The sequence below is a fragment of the Sebastes fasciatus genome, unplaced genomic scaffold, assembly GCF_043250625.1.
Source record: "Sebastes fasciatus isolate fSebFas1 unplaced genomic scaffold, fSebFas1.pri Scaffold_57, whole genome shotgun sequence".
NCBI classification, from domain to species: Eukaryota; Metazoa; Chordata; class Actinopteri; order Perciformes; family Sebastidae; genus Sebastes; species Sebastes fasciatus.
In genome coordinates, this window is record NW_027428245.1 from 26,258 (window position 1) to 36,257 (window position 10,000).

At 43.0% G+C, this 10,000-nt stretch overlaps 1 pseudogene; it reads right to left on the reverse strand.

Moving 5' to 3' along the window:
- LOC141763835 (serine/threonine-protein phosphatase 2B catalytic subunit beta isoform-like) overlaps positions 1 to 9,938 on the reverse strand; it is an 11,920-nt pseudogene extending 1,982 nt beyond the window's left edge.
- Positions 9,939 to 10,000: the final 62 nt, after the last annotated feature.

Below are 10,000 nucleotides of genomic sequence, written 5' to 3' on the forward strand. Positions count from 1 at the left end.
GATACCTGAAGCTGATACCTGAAGCTGATAACTGAAGCTGATAACTGAAGCTGATAACTGAAGCTGATACCTGAAGCTGATACCTGAAGCTGATAACTGAAGCTGATAACTGAAGCTGATAACTGAAGCTGATAACTGAAGCTGATACCTGAAGCTGATACCTGAAGCTGATACCTGAAGCTGGAAGCTGATAACTGAAGCTGATAACTGAAGCTGATAACTGAAGCTGATACCTGAAGCTGATAACTGAAGCTGATAACTGAAGCTGATAACTGAAGCTGATACCTGAAGCTGATACCTGAAGCTGATACCTGAAGCTGATAACTGAAGCTGATAACTGAAGCTGATACCTGAAGCTGATACCTGAAGCTGATAACTGAAGCTGATAACTGAAGCTGATAACTGAAGCTGATAACTGAAGCTGATACCTGAAGCTGATACCTGAAGCTGATACCTGAAGCTGATACCTGAAGCTGATAACTGAAGCTGATAACTGAAGCTGATACCTGAAGCTGATACCTGAAGCTGATACCTGAAGCTGATACCTGAAGCTGGAAGCTGATAACTGAAGCTGATAACTGAAGCTGATAACTGAAGCTGATAACTGAAGCTGATAACTGAAGCTGATACTGAAGCTGATACCTGAAGCTGATAACTGAAGCTGATAACTGAAGCTGATACCTGAAGCTGATACCTGAAGCTGATACCTGAAGCTGATAACTGAAGCTGATAACTGAAGCTGATACCTGAAGCTGATACCTGAAGCTGATACCTGAAGCTGATAACTGAAGCTGATAACTGAAGCTGATAACTGAAGCTGATACCTGAAGCTGATACCTGAAGCTGATACCTGAAGCTGGAAGCTGATAACTGAAGCTGATAACTGAAGCTGATAACTGAAGCTGATACCTGAAGCTGATAACTGAAGCTGATAACTGAAGCTGATAACTGAAGCTGATAACTGAAGCTGATAACTGAAGCTGATAACTGAAGCTGATACCTGAAGCTGATACCTGAAGCTGATACCTGAAGCTGATACCTGAAGCTGGAAGCTGATAACTGAAGCTGATAACTGAAGCTGATAACTGAAGCTGATAACTGAAGCTGATACCTGAAGCTGATACCTGAAGCTGATACCTGAAGCTGATACCTGAAGCTGATAACTGAAGCTGATAACTGAAGCTGATAACTGAAGCTGATACCTGAAGCTGATACCTGAAGCTGATAACTGAAGCTGATAACTGAAGCTGATAACTGAAGCTCTGTTCAGCTCAGAGTGTTTCATTTGGTCTTAGAACCTTAGAGAGAACATCTGGACTACATGGAGCCTGATGGAACGATGTGTGCTCTTGATTTAATGCCGATGTGGGGGGGGGGGGTGTTACTGAGTGTTCCTGGATCAGAACCCAGCAGAGTGAGCTCACATCACACTTCAACTTCCTTCAGGGTTTCAGTTCCTCTTCCTGAGCTTCTACTTCTCTCTCCATGTCTGACCTCAGTAAACATTGTTAACAGAGTTTATGGTCTCATCACTAGCTGTGTTTTCACTTCACCAGGACGGAGACGAACAACAAACCAACTGGAGGCTTCAAAACGCCACAAACCAAACGGTGACATCACGGTGACATCACGGTGACATCACGGTGACTACGTCCACTTCTTATATACGATCTCTGATTGGTTCACAACCTTTTTCTCTTGTGACCCCTTGAGGGGTCCCGACCCCCAGGTTGAGAACCCCGGGGTTCTCCGCTGCTGAAAATAGTCCCAACAAATGTCGTCGTGTTAGTTTGATGAGGACTCCGGAGAGCAGCTGTTTGAGAAGACGATGTTAAACTAGATATAGTGTTTATGACTTCATCATAACGCGGCGACGCAGCTTTAAGCTGCCACCATTTTTAAACTCTCCTTGATGGTGTGTTCAAGGACAATCCGGTCTTTTGAGAGGTGTGAGCTACTTCTTCAGAACAAAGCTGAGCGTGGTGAAAAGGAACCCTGAAGTCTGCTTTCATAACTCACACCTGAACAACCACATGACCAGGAACACCAAGACAGACTAACCGTCTCTGCAGGTCGTCTCTACAACGAGAGGACACTAACCGTCCCAAACATCTGGAACGTCTTGAACTCAACCTGGTGAGTAACACTTCATGAAGCTATAGAACCATGTGAGGCGTGGTGGTGATGATGGTGGTGGTGATGATGATGATGTGTTACTTCCTCTTACCCTCACATGTGTCGTCTCCTTCTGACATCAGCTCGTCGTCAGAGCAGATGTTCAACACGTTCACCAGCATCTCAGTGACTGAAAACACAACATCAGTCCTGTTACCAGACAGACACACAGAGTTCAGAGAAGAGCTGCAACTCATCATTACTCTCTTGATCTGTTTCATCACTGGGCTCCTCTCCTCCAACCAACTGTCTAAAACATAAAGATATTACATTTATTGTCACAAATGATGAAGAAAAACAGAAAATATTCACATTTGAGAATCTGAAATGGAACCAGAGAAGATTTGGTATATTTGCTTTTAAAAAATGACTGAAACGATTAAATTGATTTATAAAACAGTTACCAAATAATTGTCTGTCTCGTGTGTAAAGTTACTGCTGATTCATTATTTATTTGAATTATTCATTTTTACTGCTATTCATTCATTTATTTTGTAATTTAACAGACGTACTCCAGACTCACACCGGGCAGCGGTGAAGTGCTGCTCGCCGCAATAATTAACTTTTTGTGCGGGTGGGAGGCGTGTTGGTGCGTTTCATGTGGGAAGACATTCTCTGTAACACAGGTCAACATGTCACAGGAGTCACAGGATGTGTTTACTGATTGGTGCAGATCAAACGTCCACAGCTCGCTGAGCTCCGGAGCGGCCGCCGCAGCTTTTCATAGACGTTGCACGGCAGCTGGTCGCAGGCCGCGCTTCACCGCTGCTCTGGTGTGAATATACGGAGTTCTGCTCTGTTTGCAGGGACTAGAGATCAACCAGACTAACTCTACATCTATGTTTATTAATGTACATGTCGTAGTTCAGTAACTATAGGAGCCTCAGACCTGCAGCAGGAAACAGAGAACCTGATCATGTAGGAGCTGAGAACTCCTCATGACGTCCCTCCTCTGATACTGCAGCTATGTCACATGATGCATAACTCACATCTGTGTCATCAGATAGATTTAGACTTTCTCTGGAGCTCCTCTGGTGTCTTTAAGGCTGCAGGAGGAAACTAAACCGCTGGGCTGACGGAGCTGGAGCACACAGCTGATACTGAACTGTTTCTACACAAAGGAACGGGATGATGAACTGATTTCATTTAGTTATTTATCGGAGCTGCTGCGTGTTTTAATCAGAACCAGCAGGGCTCCAATAGAGCCGGTTACTGATGAGGTCATGATGAGGTCATGATGAGGTCCCAGGGTTAGCTGGAGGCTAACCAGAGGAAAGACTGGAGGCTAACGCCAGCAGTGTGATAAAGCTTCACATCTAAATGTCCTCTTGCTGTGTTGTTAGCTGCTGTTAGCAGAAGGCTGAACTATTAGCAACCCTTTCTCTCCGTCTCTGAAACGCCTATCCGATATTGTCCGACTCTCTTCCTGACTGACTTCACTGAAGATCAGAATAACTCAGATTCTGGAGACAGTACTGAATCAGTAGGTAGCGTATCGTCCAGCTCCAGCTGTTACCCTGCAGGTGACACACCTGAGAGGAGTCTCACCTTTCTCCCCGACGAAGGGCAGCGACCAGGTGAAGACGTCCATGAAGTTGGGCAGCCAGTAGGGGTGGGGGGAGCAGTTAAACTGACGGATGTTCATCACATTATTCTCATATTTCAGCACCGCCGCTGAGGACAAAACACCAAACACACACACACATTAACATCTTCTGCTGCCTGATGCACTTCCTGTCTCCTGTTGCCAGGGCGCCAAGGTTTCCAGCCGGTTGCCATGGTTACTCCTACCTTTGTTATTGTACACATCCAGGTAGTTGGGAGCAGAGAAGATGGTGATTAAAGAAGGGAAGCCTGTCGTCTGACTTTTCCTGTACATTCGATACCTGACGGACACAAAGACACACGTGGACGTCTCACACAGGATGTAAGGACAAGATACGATAAAGATACAAGATAAGATACAATATAAGTTAAGATACAATATAAGACAAAATATAAATAGTAGTAGTAGTAGTAGGAATAGTAGTAGGAATAGTAATAGTAGCAGTAGTAGTAGTAGTAGGAGGAATAGTAGTAGTAGGAATAGTAGTAGTAGTAGGAATAGTAGCAGTAGTAGTAGTAGTAGGAGGAATAGTAGTAGTAGTAGGAATAGTAGCAGTAGGAATAGTAGTAGTAGGAATAGTAGTAGTAGTAGTAGTAGTAGGAATAGTAGCAGTAGGAATAGTAGTAGTAGGAATAGTAGTAGTAGTAGTAGTAGCAGTAGTAGTAGGAATAGTAGTAGGAATAGTAGTAGTAGTAGGAATAGTAGTAGTAGTAGTAGTAGTAGGAATAGTAGTAGGAATAGTAGTAGTAGTAGGAATAGTAGTAGTAGTAGTAGTAGTAGGAATAGTAGCAGTAGGAATAGTAGTAGTAGTAGGAATAGTAGTAGTAGTAGTAGTAGTAGGAATAGTAGCAGTAGGAATAGTAGTAGTAGGAATAGTAGTAGTAGTAGTAGTAGCAGTAGTAGTAGGAATAGTAGTAGGAATAGTAGTAGTAGTAGGAATAGTAGCAGTAGTAGTAGTAGTAGTAGTAGGAATAGTAGCAGTAGGAATAGTAGTAGTAGTAGTAGCAGTAGTAGTAGTAGGAATAGTAGTAGTAGTAGGAATAGTAGTAGTAGTAGTAGTAGCAGTAGTAGTAGTAGGAATAGTAGTAGGAATAGTAGTAGTAGTAGGAATAGTAGCAGTAGTAGTAGTAGGAATAGTAGTAGTAGTAGGAATAGTAGCAGTAGTAGTAGTAGTAGTAGTAGGAATAGTAGTAGTAATAGGAATAGTAGCAGTAGGAATAGTAGTAGTAGTAGTAGGAATAGTAGCAGTAGTAGTAGTAGTAGTAGTAGGAATAGTAGTAGTAGTAGTAGTAGGAATAGTAGCAGTAGGAATAGTAGTAGTAGTAGTAGGAATAAGTAGCAGTAGTAGTAGTAGGAATAGTAGTAGTAGTAGTAGTAGTAGTAGTAGGAATAGTAGTAGTAGTAGGAATAGTAGCAGTAGGAATAGTAGTAGTAGTAGGAATAGTAGTAGTAGTAGTAGGAATAGTAGCAGTAGGAATAGTAGTAGTAGTAGTAGTAGTAGTAGGAATAGTAGTAGTAGTAGTAGTAGTAGTAGTAGTAGTAAGAATAGTAGTAGTAGCAGTAGTAGTAGTAGGAATAGCAGCAGTAGTAGTTGTAGTAGTAGTAGTAGGAATAGTAGCAGTAGGAATAGTAGTAGTAGTAGGAATAGCAGCAGTAGTAGTTGTAGTAGTAGTAGTAGTAGGAATAGTAGCAGTAGTAGTAGTAGTAGTAGTAAGAATAGTAGTAGTAGTAGTAGTAGTAGTAGGAATAGTAGCAGTAGGAATAGTAGTAGTAGGAATAGTAGCAGTAGTAGTAGTAGTAAGAATAGTAGTAGTAGCAGTATTAGTAGTAGGAATAGTAGCAGTAGGAATAGTAGTAGTAGTAGGAATAGTAGCAGTAGTAGTAGTAGTAGTAAGAATAGTAGTAGTAGCAGTAGTAGTAGTAGGAATAGCAGCAGCAGTAGTAGTTGTAGTAGTAGTAGTAGTAGGAATAGTAGCAGTAGGAATAGTAGTAGTAGTAGTAGGAATAGCAGCAGTAGTAGTTGTAGTAGTAGTAGGAATAGTAGCAGTAGTAGTAGTAGTAATAGTAGTAAGAATAGTAGTAGTAGCAGTAGTAGTAGTAGGAATAGCAGCAGTAGGAATAGTAGTAGTAGTAGTAGTAGTAGGAATAGTAGCAGTAGTAGTAGTAGTAGTAGTAGTAGTAGGAATAGTAGTAGTAGTAGTAGTAGGAATAGTAGCAGTAGGAATAGTAGTAGTAGTAGGAATAGTAGTAGTAGTAGTAGTAGGAATAGTAGCAGTAGGAATAGTAGTAGTAGTAGTAGTAGTAGGAATAGTAGTAGGAATAGTAGCAGTAGTAGTAGTAGTAGTAGTAGTAAGAATAGTAGTAGTAGCAGTAGTAGGAATAGTAGTAGTAGTAGTAGGAATAGTAGCAGTAGTAGTAGTAGTAGTAAGAATAGTAGTAGTAGTAGTAGTAGGAATAGTAGCAGTAGGAATAGTAGTAGTAGTAGTAGTAGTAGGAATAGTAGTAGTAGGAATAGTAGCAGTAGTAGTAGTAGTAGTAGTAGTAAGAATAGTAGTAGTGGTAGTAGTAGGAATAGCAGCAGTAGTAGTTGTAGTAGTAGTAGTAGTAGGAATAGTAGCAGTAGGAATAGTAGTAGTAGTAGGAATAGTAGCAGTAGTAGTTGTAGTAGTAGTAGTAGTAGTAGGAATAGTAGCAGTAGGAATAGTAGTAGTAGTAGGAATAGTAGCAGTAGTAGTAGTAGTAGTAGTAAGAATAGTAGTAGTAGTAGTAGTAGGAATAGTAGCAGTAGGAATAGTAGCAGTAGGAATAGTAGTAGTAGGAATAGTAGCTGTAGTAGTAGTAGTAGTAGTAGTAGGAATAGTAGCAGTAGGAATAGTAGTAGTAGTAGGAATAGCAGCAGTAGTAGTTGTAGTAGTAGTAGGAATAGTAGCAGTAGTAGTAGTAGTAGTAGTAAGAATAGTAGTAGTAGTAGTAGTAGGAATAGCAGCAGTAGGAATAGTAGTAGTAGTAGTAGTAGGAATAGTAGCAGTAGTAGTAGTAGTAGTAGTAGTAAGAATAGTAGTAGTAGTAGTAGTAGGAATAGTAGTAGTAGGAATGGTAGTAGTAGTAGTAGTAAGAATAGTAGTAGTAGTTTACTATGATACCTGGATCTTCACTCTAGTTTTAAAACTGAAAATCCCATGTTGTGTTAACGCCACTAAAGAAATTCGTGGCGTTAAAACGTATTTGCGTTGTAATGGTGTTAACTTTGACAGCTCTAATATGAATATATCTGTAGAGAATCACTCACCCTGCATCCTGAGCTTCATGTGCTCGTATTACAGACAACAGGTTATTGTTCATCAGGAAGTCACATACTGCTGGGTAACTGAAACAACAGAAGAAGAAGAGTGGGTTATTATTGATGAACAGGAGATGATGATGTTTTTGGCAAACATTAACTGGATGATTGTTTCATGTTTGTTCCAAATGTTTTCTGATGGCGGCGGCTCAGCCTCCTCCTCCTCCTCCTCCTCCTCCAGCTCGGCTGTCTCTCAGTCACCTTGGTTGCTATGACAGTTAAGAAGGCTGCAAGTATAACGAGAGATGCTGAAAGCGCTAAAATTAGAGATCAATTAAGGTCGAGGCTGTTACGCAGGAGGAGTGGGAGTTTATATGTGATCTTCAGAGAACTGACTATCACAACCGAAAGATCTGTACAGATGAGGACGTGAAAAACATTCACACATTCACTGTTTTCATTCTTTCTACATCTTCTGTCAGTGTGCAGGTGTTTCTCCTGTTCTGTGCTTTTCCTTAAACGGGTCTGACATTAAGTCTTCAAACACTTCATTTTGGAGACGGCCAAAAACCAAGATGGAGACGGCCAAAAACCAAGATGGTGACGGCCAAAAACCAAGATGGAGACGGCCAAAAACCAAGATGGAGACGGCCAAAAACCAAGATGGAGACGGCCAAAAACCAAGATGGTGACGGCCAAAAACCAAGATGGAGACGGCCAAAAACCAAGATGGAGACGTCCAAAAACCAAGATGGAGACGGCCAAAAACCAAGATGGTGACGGCCAAAAACCAAGATGGAGACGGCCAAAAACCAAGATGGAGACGGCCAAAAACCAAGATGGAGACGGCCAAAAACCAAGATGGAGACGGCCAAAAACCAAGATGGTGACGGACAAAAACCAAGATGGAGACGACCAGAAACCAAGATGGAGACGGACAAAAACCAAGATGATGACGGCTAAAAACCAAGATGGAGACGGCCAAAAACCAAGATGGAGACGGCCAAAAACCAAGATGGTGACGGCCAAAAACCAAGATGATGACGGCTAAAAACCAAGATGGAGACGACCAGAAACCAAGATGGAGACGACCAGAAACCAAGATGGAGACGACCAGAAACCAAGATGGTGACGGACAAAAACCAAGATGGAGACGACCAGAAACCAAGATGGAGACGACCAGAAACCAAGATGGAGACGGACAAAAACCAAGATGGAGACGACCAGAAACCAAGATGGAGACGGACAAAAACCAAGATGATGACGGCTAAAAACCAAGATGGAGACGGACAAAAACCAAGATGGAGACGACCAGAAACCAAGATGGTGACGGACAAAAACCAAGATGGAGACGACCAGAAACCAAGATGCATTTAGCTGAAAGCTCTGCTTCGGGGCTGAAGTGGTGTAGTTGAACTCTCTATAACAGGAGACCAACATGTTGAACTTCTAGAACATCTGTGGAACCAGGTGTGAACGGGGCCTCCAGGTGTGAACGGGGCTTCCAGGTGTGAACGGGGCTTCCAGGTGTGAACGGGGCCTCCAGGTGTGAACGGGGCCTCCAGGTGTGAACGGGGCCTCCAGTGAGTGAATGAGCCTCTGCAGAAACAAGCTAATGATGTCATGAGGCTGTGATCACTGACGGGGATTTGAGTCATTAAAGGTCCTAGCAGCAGGATAAAGAGGCTTTCCAGCAGCAGCAGCAGCAGCTCTCCCCTCACCGTGACCTCCGGGTGACCTCCGTTTGGTGTCAACACGCCACATTCAGTACAAATATTAAGACAGAACAGAGAATGCTAATATTTATTTTCAGTATCTGTGTGACAGCGGATTTAACGGCGCTCACTTATCCAGAGATAAGCCATTGTTTGTAAAAGCTTTAATCAGCTCAGATTAACGGACCAAGCTGCTTTTTCTCTCTTTTTATACAGATGTGGAAACATTAAAAGCAGCGGAGCGAGTCGTACCTGTAGAAATACGAGCAGCCTCTCACACTGTTGTGGCTGAAGTGTTCCTGGGTCTTCTCTGAGCCGTAGTCCTCGCCCGGGTCCGACCACAGCAGGTCACACATCGGTCCGAACGCCGGAGGTTCTTTAAACCGGTCCAGCTTCACACAGAGACACAGAGTTAAAGTTTAAACTCCATTAAACATAGCCAGTTCTATATGACGGCGTGTTACAGACACTGTAGGATCAATAAATCAGAAGTTATTAGAACTCTGGACATTCTTCAGTTCTTCAGATATGCTCATTTTTATGCAAAGGTATTTTAATACTTTAGTTACATTCCGGATGTAACGTAATGACATCACGAGCGTACAACGTGATGACGCTGAAGACAGAAGTCTGAGCTTTCTGCTGCATGAAGATTGAATGCTCTCGCTGTTATGGGTTTTATTTTTTCTGCCTGGTGAGTGGTGGTGTACATTGGTAGGAATAGTGTGTATTCCCCGGTGGTGTGCTTACCCTGCGTATGTCATCCAGACAGGTGACCTCGGGGCTCAGACCGCCGTGCACACACAGGAACTGCTGGTTGAGGAGAGCAGCCAGAGGCAGGCAGTCAAACGCGTCCATACAGGCATCGTAGACACGCTCAGAGTACTTGATTTTACCTGCAGGACACACAGACACAGAGTGATGTCACGGCGTGATGTCACAGAGTCACGGACCAGCAGCACCACTCCAGTACAGGACGCCGTGACGCCGGGAGGTAACCCGTCTGCTGGAGGCGGCGGCGAGCGCTGGACGACTTACACTCCTGTTTGAAGGTGAAGTACTCTGTGAGATGCCGGCACTCGTGGTTGCCTCTGAGGAGGAAGAGGGTGTTGGGGTGGTTGATCTTCAGAGCCCACAGGTACAGGACACACTGCAGGAGACACACAGCTGATCAATAACCAATAATATCAGAGCTGCAAAATACAACAAATCTGGTAAAAATCA